Source organism: Canis lupus, chromosome X, assembly GCF_003254725.2.
Source record: "Canis lupus dingo isolate Sandy chromosome X, ASM325472v2, whole genome shotgun sequence".
Classification (NCBI taxonomy): domain Eukaryota; kingdom Metazoa; phylum Chordata; class Mammalia; order Carnivora; family Canidae; genus Canis; species Canis lupus.
Genome location: NC_064281.1, coordinates 123,421,641 through 123,433,962, shown reverse-complemented (window position 1 = coordinate 123,433,962; position 12,322 = coordinate 123,421,641). Strand labels below are relative to the sequence as shown.

At 48.5% G+C, this 12,322-nt stretch overlaps 2 long non-coding RNA genes across 4 annotated transcripts; one reads left to right on the top strand and one right to left on the bottom strand.

Moving 5' to 3' along the window:
- The first annotated feature begins 8 nt into the window (after positions 1-8).
- On the top strand, positions 9-8,803 carry LOC125752107 (uncharacterized). 3 transcript variants are annotated; one of them, XR_003141663.3, is made up of 4 exons: positions 526-702; positions 1,897-2,100; positions 7,322-7,449; positions 8,519-8,803. It is a non-coding gene; the product is annotated as an uncharacterized LOC125752107 (long non-coding RNA). The 3 variants fall into 3 exon arrangements; XR_003141665.3 differs by having other exon boundaries at positions 9-702; positions 1,915-2,100; positions 7,322-8,803; XR_007409334.1 differs by having other exon boundaries at positions 9-702; positions 7,322-8,803.
- Positions 559-12,231, bottom strand: LOC125754619 (uncharacterized). The gene is made up of 3 exons (XR_007409335.1): positions 11,784-12,231; positions 8,834-8,968; positions 559-7,566 (listed from the first exon to the last, which is right to left on the bottom strand). It is a non-coding gene; the product is annotated as an uncharacterized LOC125754619 (long non-coding RNA).
- Positions 12,232-12,322: the final 91 nt, after the last annotated feature.

Sequence of the window (12,322 nt, the reverse complement as noted above, 5' to 3'; positions counted from 1 at the left end):
ATAGGCACACAGTGAGAGAGAGAGAGGCAGAGACACAGGCAGAGGGAGAAGCAGGCTCCATGCACCGGGAGCCCGATGTGGGATTCGATCCCGGGTCTCCAGGATCGCGCCCTGGGCCAAAGGCAGGCGCCAAACCGCTGCGCCACCCAGGGATCCCCTAAAGTATTATTTTTATGTAGAGAGAGCGCATGTGAACAGCGAGAAGTGCGGAAGAGGAGGGAGAGAGCATCTCGAGCAGACTCTCAGAAGCACGGGGCCCAGTGCAGGGGTCGATCCCATGACCCCGAGATCAGGACCCCGGCCGAAACCAAGAGTTGGACACCCAAATGACTAAGCCATCCAGGCGCCCCTCCTCCATTTATTTAAGTCTGTTGTTAGGTATTCTTATCGATAAGCTTTGTGCAGTGGCAGATCGTAGCCAATGAGGTTTATTCAAGGTGCGATTATTGCTAAAAAGGTATTATCATTCATAATGTTGTCTATTTGTGTTTTCCTTTTTTTTTATATCTATACCGTGGGTCTTTTTTTTTTTTTTTTTTAAATATATCCATGAGAGACACACAGAGAGAGAGGAAGCAGAGGCGGAGGGAGAAGCAGGCTTCATGCAAGCAGCCCGATGAGGGACTCGATCCCACCACCCTGGGATCACGCCCTGAGCCACAGGCAGATGCTCAACCGCTGACCCGCCCGGGCGGCCCTAAGGTGACTAATCCTGATGAATGTTCCATGCGAGCTTGAAAAGACTGTGTGCTCTGCTGTTGCTGTACAAAGTAGCTTCTGCATGTCATTTAGAGTTGATTGACGTTGCTGTTGGATTTAACTATGTCCTCACTAGTTTTCTGCCTCCTGGATCTGCCCATTTCTGATAGGTGGGTGATGAAGTCCCCAAGTACCCTAGTCCATTTCAGCTGGTATAACAAACACACCGGAGACAGGGTAGCTTACAAACAACAAGCATTTATTTCCCACAGTTCTAGACGCTGGCCAAGTTTACAGTCCAGCCGCTGAAAATGTGGGGTCTGGTGAACTCCCACCTCCTGGTTCATAGCTGGCTGTCTTTTTGCTGTGTCTCCCATGGTGAAAGAGGACAAAGGAGCTCTCTGGGGCCTCCTTTGTAAGGGCACTAATGCCATTCTTGAGGGCTCTCCCCTCGTGATTTAATCACCTCCCCAAAGCCCCACTTCCAAATATTATCACGTTGGGGATTATATTTCACCATACAAGGTTTAGGGGGACACACACACCCAGCAATAGCACCACCTGTAATAGCGAAGCCATCTGTTTCTCCTTGCAATTCTATCAGCTCTGGCCGCATGTATTTTGACACTCTGTGGGTAGGTACGTACACATTAAACGTCATGACGGCTTTTTTTGTGAAATGACCCCTTTATCATTATGTGATACTTCTCTTTATTCCTTATAATTTCCCTGATACGAAATTAATGTAGCCACTCCAGCTACCTTTCGATGAGCGTTAGCCTGCTATAACTTTCTCCACCCCGTTAGCGTTTGTCTACACGTCTTTATATTTAGAATTAGTTTCTTGTCGACAACACAGTTGGATTTCAGGTTTTTAGCCATTCTGACGATCTCTGTCTTTTCACTGGTGTAGTTAGACTATTGATGTTTGAAGGGATTATTCGTGTAGTTGCAATAATACTTAACCATGTTTGTTACTGCTTTCTACTGGTTACCTTTACTCTCTGTTCATAATTTTGTCTTCCAGTCCTTTTCTCTCTTTTGTGGTTTTATCTTTTTACATGATTCTACTTTCCTTTCTTAGCATAGTAATAATGTTGTTATTAATCTTTAGTTTTGTTTCCCTAGAGTTTTCCATATACACTTGCAACTGTTCCAAGTCTGCTTGCTTGCTTTCTTTCTTTCTTTTTTTTTAAGATTTTGTTTATTCATCAGAGACCCAGAGGCAGCACACAGGCAGAAGGAGAAGCAGGCTCCCTGCAGGGAGCCTCACGCGGGACTCGCTTCCAGGACTCCGGGGTCATGATCTGAGCCAAAGGCAGGTCGATGCTCAAGCACTGAGACACCCAGGCCTCCCTGCAAGTCCGCTTTCAAATAACACAGTATCCCTTCGCTGGTAGTGTAAGTACTTTAGAAGAAAGTAATTCTAATTCCTGCCTCCCATCTCTTGCCTCCGTGGTGTTATGCATGTCACATATACATAAGCTAGAATCGTCAAATGTACTATTGCCGGTAAGATTCTGAACACACATCTGTTAGGGTAATTAAAAATAAGGAAAAGTTTTTCGGGGACACCTGGGTGGTTCAGCGGCTGAGCGTCTGCCTTTGGCTAGGGTGGTGATCCCGGGGTCCTAGGATCGAGTCCCGCATCGGGCCCCCCGAGGGGAGCCTGCTTTCCCTCTGCCTGTGTCTCTGCCTCTCTCTGTGTGTCTCTCGTGAATAAATAAAATCTTTAAAAAAAGAGCTTTGAAATATCTTTTAAAAAAAAGAAAAGTTTTTATTGTCCCTTCACTTATCCTTCTCTCAATGCTCTTCCTTTCTGTATGTTGATCTGAGTTTCTGACCATTTTCCTTCTCTCTGAAGAACTTTTAACATCTCTTGCAAGGGTACGTTTACTGGTTCACTCAACTTTTCTTTGTCCGAGAAAGTATTTCCTTTCAGTTTTGAAGGACACTTTTGTAGGATATAGAATTCTAGATTGGTGGGGGGTTTTGCCCCTGAATACTTTAAATATTTCAGTCTACTTTCTCTTTATTTCTCTGGTTTTGAGGAGAAGTTGGATGTAATTCTTATTTTTTACTCCTCTATAGAGAAGTTGTATTGTTCTCTGGCTTCTTTATTGACGTTTTCTTTATCTTTCTCTGCAGTTTAAATATGTTATGCCTAGATACAATGTTTTGGGGGATTATCCTACTTGATATTTTCTGAGCTTCCTGAATCTGTGGTTTGGCATCTCACATGAATTTTGGAAAATTATCAGTTATTATTGCTTCAGATATTTCTTTGGTTCCTTCTCTCTTGACTCCTCTGGCACTCCCATTAGAAATATGTTACACTTTTTGTGACTGTCCCACAGTCCGTGGATATCGGGTTCTATGTTTTATACGTTCTTGTCTCTTTCCTTGTTCAGTTTTGAAGGTTTTCACTGCATATATTTCAACTCAAGGGATTCGGGCAGCCAGGGTGGCTCAGCGGTTTAGCGCTGCCGTCGGTCCAGGGCGTGATCCTGGGGTCCCGGGATCGAGTCCCAAGTCGGGCTCCCTGCGTGGAGCCTGCTCCTCCCTCTGCCTGTGTCTCTGCCTCTCTCTGTGTGTGTCTCTCATGAGTAAATAAATAAAATCTTTTAAAAATAAATAAACTAAGGAGATTCTTTCCTCAGCAATGTCCAGCCTACTACTGAGCCCATCAAATACGTTCTTCATTTCTATTACAGTGGTTTCTATCTCTAGCATTTTCTTTTACTCTTGCTTAGATTTTCCATCTCTTTGCTCACTTTACCCATTTGTTCCTGCACATTGTACACTTTTCCGCTAGAGCCTTGAGCATATTAATCATGGTCATTTTGTTAGTCTGACAATCCCACCATTTCTCTTCTATCTGAATCTGATTCTGATACTTGCTGTGCCTCTTCAAACTGTTTTATGCCCTTTAGCACACCTTCTAAGTTTTTCTTGGTAGTTGGACGTGCTTTACTGGGTAAACGGAACTGTTGTAAATAGGCCTTTAGTGATGCGAGCGGGGTCAGGGAAGCATTCTGTAATAATATGATGAGGCCCGTCTCTGGTGAGCCTGTGACCTGGGGCTGCAGACTTCATGCCTGCATCTCAGTCCTCCCGCTTTTAGGTGGGTCAGGATTGGCTGCAGAGGGCTGGAGTTGTGTATTTCCCTTCCCCAGGCAGTTAGGCTCTGATAAAACCCCAGCAGGTCAGGCTGTGGCCAGATAGTTTCTCTGGCGAGCAGACTTTAGGATGAGAATGGTCTGGTATATGTCACGATGGGTACCTTTTCCATTCCCCTGCTAGAAGCACGAGAGGCTGTTTCTTCAGTATGCACTGTAAGGACTTGGTAGAGTTCCTTAAGGTGAAGCTCACAATAATGAGGGGCCGCCCTATGCCTGGGTCGCCCTCAGACCTGTCCCCACTGAGCCTCCAGCAATCGGTCAACTACAATTCAAGGTTTCCCACCCTGTCACTGGTTCTCATAGAGGTGTCTGCTTGTGGGTCAGTTGTGATGCTCTCTCTCTCTCTAAAAGATTGTACTTCTTGGGAGAGAGAGAGAGAGAGATAGTAAAAGAGAGCATGAGTGGTGTGGCAGGGTGGAGGAAGAGGCAGGCTCCCCACCAAGCAGGGAGCCCAATGCAGGGCTTGATCCCGGGACACTGGGATCGTGACCCAAGCCGAAGGCAGAGACTTCACCAACTGAGCCACCCAGGCGCTCCAGTTGTGATTCTCTTTATCTGTCTCTTCCATTTGGGGTGCAGCGATTTGCCCCGTAACCCCGGTTCTCTGACACTTCTAGCAAGGGTTTTTGATTTTGTTTGTTCGGCTTTTGGCTGATTGTTGGGACAGAGTGACAACTTCCAATCTCTTATATGCTGAACTAGAACCTGGAAGTCCATTTTCTTTCTTTCTCTTTTTACATCTGGTTTCTCTTAGCTGCTTATGCAACAAATATCCACCCTAGATTTTTTCCAATACGAACAACCTCATCATCTATTCATTTCTCCCAGTTTCTTTGTAGCTTCTTCCATGGAAAGAGAAAGATGTTCCCCTTGACTAGAGTAGAATGCTTATAGTAAAAGAAGGGAATGCCCGAAAGACTCTTGAGATGATTAGGATCCTTGGGCTGTTTTGTTTTCCACTTAGGGGAGAGTGTCTGTGTCTTCCTCAGCCACATCTTGTCATTTTCAGGGCATTTGGAGAAAATGACTGAAACATCTGTGTGAAGCTTCTGGCGGTCCTCTCGGCATCACTGGGCTCTTAGCTCCTCTGCCCATGATAATTATTTTTCCTCAAGATCTTGGAAAACATCCTGTATCTATCCAGGTCTAAATCATCCTGGAATATTCTCTGTGTTAGTGTAAACATACAACACAACAGCATGTTCTCACTACATTTAGCATTGGTAGGCATTTTGATGGGTCTACTAGCTATTCTCTGGTCATTAGGGTCCTTTTTCAGCAGGTTCCTGGTTACTTTTTCATGTTGTTCCAGATAAACGTTAGAATTATGTACATTTCAAAAGAATATCCCGGGCAGCCCGGGTGGCTCCATGGCTTAGCTCGGCCATCGGCCCAGGGTGTGATCCTGGAGACCTGGGATGGAGTCCCATGTCGGGCTCCCTGCATGGAGCCTACTTCTCCCTCTGCCTGTGTCTCTGCCTCTCTCTCTCTCTCTCTCTCTAAGAAAGAAAAGAAAGAAAGAAAGAAAGAAAGAAAGAAAGAAAGAAAGAAAGAAGAGAGAGAGAGAGAGAGAGAGAGAAAGAAAGAAAGAAAGAAGAAAGAAAGAAAGAAAGAAAGAAAGAAAGAAAGAAAGAAAGAAAGAATTCTAAACACAATATCCCAGTGGCACTTCAGCGGCTCTGTCTTAGGCCTCAGGTCATGACCTCAGGGTCCCGGATTGAGCCCCAAATCAGGCTCCCTGCTCAGCAGGGAGTAGGCTTCTCCTTCTCCGTCTGCTCCTCCCCTCTGATTGTGTTCTCTCTCTATATATCTCTCAAATAAATAAAGTCTTCTGTTAAGAAATAGAATATCCTGGAGAAAGTTAGGACCAATTTCATGATACTAATAGTCTGCATGTCAAAATATCACTCCAGAAGCAAAAAAAAAAAAAAAAAAAAAAGAGAGAGAGAGAGAGAGAGAGAGAGAGAAAGAGAGAGAAATAACAAACAGGAAAAACACTTTTGCAATGTATGTCACTTCCAAAGAGCTAACATCCCTAACATATAAAAAAAATCTGCTAAATATTGATAGGAAATAAAAGAAAAATGGGCAAAGGGATATTAGCAGATGGTTCACAGAAAAGGAAATGCAAATGGTCCTTAAACATATAAAACAGTGGGCAGCCCGGGTGGCTCAGCGGTTTAGCGCCGCCTTCAGCCTGGGGTGTGATCCTGGAGGCCCGGGGTTGAGTCCCATGTCGGGCTTCCTGCATGGAGCCTGCTTCTCCCTCTGCCTGTGTCTCTGCCTCTGTGTGTGTGTGTGTGTGTCTCATGAATAAATAAATAAAATCTATTAAAAAAACATAAAAAAGTGTTCAGGCTGAATCATAACAGAAATATAAAGCTGGGATCCCTGAGTGGCTCAGCCGTTTAGCGTCTGCCTTCGGCCTGGGGATGTATACCTGGGGTCCCGGGATCGAGTACCACATCGGGCTCCCTGCATGGAGCCTGCTTCTCCCTCTGCCTGTGTCTCTGCCTCTCTTGCTGTCTCTCTGTGTCTCTCATGAGTAAATAAATAAAATCTTTTAGAAAAAGAAATATAAATCTAAAATACATGGAGATACCAGTTCTCACCTACTGGATTGCCAAAAATCAAAAGTCTTGACAGTTTACTGCGGTGGCAAGACTGTGGAGATAGAGGCACTTTCACACATTGTGGGCATGCAAAGGCACTACATCTGTGGAGGAGTGTGTAGCAGTATTTGTTGAATCTAACGTAGGATATTATCCCTTTGGCTAACAGGAATAGTCTTCTTTACGTGTATTGTTGTCTGTCGCTGCATAGCAAATTACTCCAAACTTTAGTAGCTTAAAGGAACAGACATCTGTTGTTTCTGAGAGTCAGGGTTCCAGGAGTGGCGTAGCCGGGGTAGTTTTAGCACAGGGTCTTTCGTGAGGTCACAGTGAAGTTGTTGGTCAGTGCTACAGTCACCTGAGGGCTGGGCTGGTCTAGCAAATCTGCTTCCGAAGCGGCTCACAGAAGCCACTCACATGGTTGTTGGCTGGCGGCTTCAGTTTCCTACCACCTGGATCTCATCTCCTGAGGAGCTTCCCTGGTGAGAGTTAGCTAGGAGAAAGCAAGTGAAGCTGGAGAGCCTTTTATGATCCACCTGCCAAATTTCCACCCGGTCACTTCTTCTGTACTGTGGGTCTTTTCAAAGAACCAGCACTTGGTTCCACTGGCCCATTCTACATGGGTTCAGAATGCTTACTGCTTTTATTGTTGTTAGTTTTTCCCCCTTCTTTGTTTTGCATGTGTTGACGCTGCTGTTTTCCTACTTTCTTGAGTTAAATGCTTGGTTCATATATTTTCAATATTTCCTATGAATGAAATATTGAAGCTTGTCATTTGGCTAGTGACTATTACTTTGACCAGCTCTTTGACCAGCATTTTTTATCTAGTGGCAGAGCTGAAGCAGATGTTGATGCAGGACAGCTTGGCTATGAAGAATTCGTGGCGGGTGAGGAGGTTGGTGTTTGGAAGAACTGATGACCAGCATGATGAGGAGATTCCTCACCGTGGTGACCAGGTACGTTGATAAGAACAGGCTGAGGAGGAAGGCCTGATGCTCTGGCACTTCTGACAGTCCCATGAAGAGGAATTCGGAGATGATGGTGGGGTTGCCTCTCGCCATGGCTTCTGGTTTCTGTAAATATATGTCGGAAGTACATCTGTCAATAAGAGCAGAGGCAATCTGGGAAGGCATGCACAGCAACCTTCACCATTAGCTGAAAGGAAAGTTTGTGACGCTTTTGGAGAGATTCCCAACCTGGGGTAGTGAGGGCAAAAGAGAGCGAGGGCTGTACAGTCAGCAAGGGTTTGTGGGGGCTGGTGAAGCTCTCTTTGTAATTTCTCGCATTGCCAGGAGCAAAGAACCATGCAGAGAAGAAGACAGAGAGAACAAAAGGAGCCCTGGGTGGCTCAGTTGGTCAAGTCTCCGATTCTTGGTTTTGATTCAGGTCATGATCTCAGGGTCCTGAGATCGAGCCCCAAGTGGGGCTCCACGCTCAGCTCAGAGTCTGTTGGATATTCTCTCTCTCCCTCTGCCCCTCTGGCTAATGATGTCTCTCTTTCTAAAATAAATAGGTCTTTTTTAAAGGCTATTTATTTATTTGACAGCACACACTGGAGGGGGAGTGGGAGAGGGCGAAGCAGGCTCCCAGCAGAGCAGGGAGCCAGATACAGGGCTCAATCCCAGGACCCCAGGATCATGACCTGAGCTGAAGGCAGACACCACCAATGAGCCACTCAGGTGCACCTCAAATAAATTTTTTTTTTTTTTAAGTAAGGGCAAGGATATAAGGAGAGGCAGCAAGAGCAGTGGAATTGACACTAATTGGATCCCACTTTGCTTTTTCTTCATCTCCGTAGGGTTCTGTGGGGTGACCACTAAAGATAAAAGGGTATATGTGTGTGTGCCTGTGTGTGCACGCATATACCTAGACATAGACGTTTATATTCATATGGATGTATTCATAGAAAGATGCCTAGAAGAATATTCACCAAAATGTTAATTAACCAACAGTAGTTATCTCTAGGATGTTGAGATATTTAACTTGTGTGTGTGTGTGTGTTTGTTTGTTTTTAACAAAAAACAGCTCAGTTTTCTAAACTGTGTTCCCTGGATGTTAACAAGTGATTCAAGAAGTTTCTGTGATATTTGAAGCCCGAGTGTCATTGGGAGCTCATGCTTGAAGCCTTGTCAGACAAAAGGGCTTATCTGGGAAGTTATGTCCTCATGTCTCTGACTCTCTCGAGTTCACGCCATGGGATCCACAAAGTTATGTGTCCATGTGGCGCGACTCCACCACACAGGCAAATCTATGCCCTTAAATCGGATGCATGTGAAATGGGAAAACATAATAAAATGTGATTTTAAGATATTGGCTCGTGAAAGCACCTGGGTGACTCACCAGTTGAGTGTCTCCCCTCGGCTCAAGGCATGATCCCGGGGTCCTGGGATCAAGTCCTGCCTTGGGTTTCCTGCATGGAGCCTGCTTCTCCCTTTGCCTGTGTCTCTCCCTCTCTCTCATGAATAAATAAAATCCCTTAAAAAAAGAAAAAATAAGATATTGACTCATGAAAGACATTGTAAAAGATTTCAAGGATCTCCCATATAAATAAACCCCAGGTACAGATGCTTTTACAAGTCATATCAATTCTTCAGAATGAATTTTTCAGAATCAAGTCTTCTGATTCTGCTAACATCTCGTCCCAATATTACAAGGTCAGAATGGTGGAACAACATCTGACAAGTTCATTTTCAAATCCCAGCAACCTCAAGACAGCATACCGAATCCCAAACTCAGAAACAACAGTACATATGCAAAATAATGAGGCAAAAATCCTGAATAATGTGCAAATTCCGCCTGAACATATGGTGAAAGGATCATCCTGCATGTGGAAACATAAAGATGGTCACTGCGAGGACAGAAACCTGAGTCCGCGTCCCGATGCTGCTGAGCCTTGGTCGGGCAGCCTGGGGCCATCTCAACGGCAGAGGTGCCTGCTTGCCTGAGCACACGCCCTGCACCCTGTGTGCCGGGACTACCAGTGCTGCCCACTGTCCTACCAGGCCTGCACCCCTCAGCCCCCAGGGGCTTGGCTCTGTCCGAGGGCGTAGGCTTCTGACCCGCCATTCCTCGGGTGGCTCACTGTTCACCTCAGGGCGGGGCCCCAGGGTCTCCCTCAGGGCTACTCTCCAATGCCAGGTGCTCCCTACAGATCTGGGCCCTGGAGGCCCCTGCAACAGCCCCGCCCGTGGCCCCTCCTCACGGCCCCCCGGCGTCAAGACCCCAGATTCCTTGCAGGGGACCACTGTCACCCGGTGACCCCGCCTCCCCCACACTCTGATGCTCGAGCCTGGCTTCTCTTCGGGGAGCCCCTCCCGCGCCTCCAGGGGCCTCCTGGTTCTGTCGGAGCGCGTCTGGTCACGCGCCCCGTGTGCTGCGGCTCCTACAGCAAGAGACTCGGGAGACAGGGGATCTGGATTCCGCGCTCTTGCTCAGTGGGTGGAAGTGGCACAAGCCGGAGCCACCCAGTGACGCGGGGGGGTGGGAGGTGGGGGCCAGAGGAGCAGGGCGTCCCGAGCGGGCCACCTGACCACGTGCCGGCTGAAGACAGACTCGGGCTAGGGCGCGCTGCTGAGACCCCCGTTTGTACACGTGCGCACACAGTATCCGTATTATTTCTGGGTAGGAGCCGCACCTGCCAAAGTGCCTGTATAGACAACACACACGTTTTCCTTTTGAAGGAGGCCCCCCGCCAAGCGTGGAGCCCGACACGGGGCCTGAACTCGTGACCCTGGGATCAAGGCTGGAGCTGAGAGCAAGCGCTGGCTGCTCCCCTGACCGAGTCCCCCAGGCGCCCTGCCAGGAAACCATCTCTAGAGGTGCCCGTGGCGGGGGGGTCGGGGCAGATCGTCACTTCCGATGGCCTCGGGTAACCTAGAGCCTGGGAACCACTACTCCAGCCTCCACGCGGTTGCCTCTGGACCCAGAAGGAACCTTCTGGCCCCTCTCCAGCCTTGCTGGCGAGGCCCCTTAGCGCCTGGAGCCAGCGGGTGCGGATGTCAAGAAGACGCAGCTCGGACCAGGCTTCGGAGAGTCACTACGCTGCAATGGCAGCTGGAGCTCCAGCGTCACCGCGTGTCTGACCTTAGTGCAAGAGCACCAACGCACGGGGGCCCCACCTGTCATGAGAAAATCTGAGACCGTCGGGAAGACTGGGAGGACCCCAGAGCCCCCTGTAGCACCCCCCCCCACTGACGCCCCGAGCTTTCCTCCAGCCTTCCTCAAGAAACCAGTCTCCTCTGCTTGGGAGAGTTTCTCTGTCTCTCCTCTGTCCTCCTTCCTCTCCTCCTCCCTCCCTGCTCTTCCTCTCACCGGCCTCCTCCTCCCTCTCGGCTCCGTCCCTCCTTCCCCATCTCAACCCCGACTTTCCCTTCCACATCCCTCAGACCCCTGCTCCAGACAGGACAGCCCACAGCCCCCAGCCTAAAGCAGCTGGAAGCGCAAAGGTGCGAGATCAGAACCAAGTACGGGTTTAGAGGTTAGAGGACACTTCACCTCAGTGGGGAACCACGGATCACTCAATAAACGATGTTGAGACACCGGGCTAATCTCTGGAGTTGGATCCATGTCACCCTCACACCAAAAGAAAGTTCCAGCAGATTAAAATCTCAAAGTACCAGAGGGCGTTGGGAGGGAACAGGTCTATAGTGTCACGGGGGGGTGGGGCTTCTCACAGGGCACAGAATCCAGAGATCACAGGGAAAGAAGGTGACCACTTAAAGGCATCTGATTTTTTTAACCCATGCTTCTGTGCCTACGGACGATGAGCAAAGTGAAAATGAAGCAACGAGGAGGAAAAGTATTTCCCAGTCATGACAGAGATTGGCTGTTCTGAGCACAAAAAGAACGCCTGCCGATCAGCGTGAGAAAGGTGACCGTGCCCGACAGAAGACAGGCGGAGGATATGGACTGTCCTCCGAAGACATGCCACGGGCCAAATGTCACGCGCGTCATTGTCTAATCACAGGAGAGTCAAAGGCAAGTGGAGCGACACTGAGATACGGTTTTGCTCCTTCATGTTTTCGGTCTTACAAAGACGTACAAGGTCGAGCACATTCCACTTGAGGTGGGATTCAGGGGAAGGGGCACTTTTATCCACGTCGGGAACGCTCTGGGGGGTGTAGTTTGGGCATAGGTGTCAGACACGGTATCCAGCAGTGGGCTCCTTGCATGGAGCCTGCTTCTCTGCCTGCTTCTCTCTCATTCTGTGTCGCATAAATAAACAGAATCTTTAAAAACGAATAACAAAATAAAAGTGTATCGGACAAAAACAAAGGCACCCGCTACTCACCGCAGCACTGTTTATAGAGGTGAAAGACGAGAAACTGTGAGGTCGGCAGAGAGGGCACCGGTTAAAGCGGCTGAGGAATGGGGGCGCCCGGGGGGCACAGGGGGCCGGGCTTCCGACTCTGGATTTCAGCTCGGGCCACGATCGTGGGCTTGTGGGATGGAGCCCCGTGGTGGGCTCCGTGCGCAGTCGGCTTGGGGTTCTCGCTCTCTCCCTCGCCCTCTGCCCCTGCCTCCGCTCATGCGAGCTCTAAAGAAATAAACGGATAAAGAAAGTTTTTCAAACAGTAGCTGAAGGGATGTGCCTGCGCGGACCGTTAGCCAGCCCCCAGTGGCCCACCCCGTATCCTGTCCCTTGGGGTGAAGGGACTTTAGAGGCCCCAACAGGTCGGGGAGGCCATCACAATAAAGCTCCTCTGCAGGAGAGAAGGCAGCGGGAGCAGCCGCAAGCCTGTGTCCTTCCTGGAGGGGAAGGCGGGGGGTCCCTGGAGGATGAAAGGTGAACTGGGTGGACCCCTGAGGCCCGGGGTCTGGTGTGCCCTC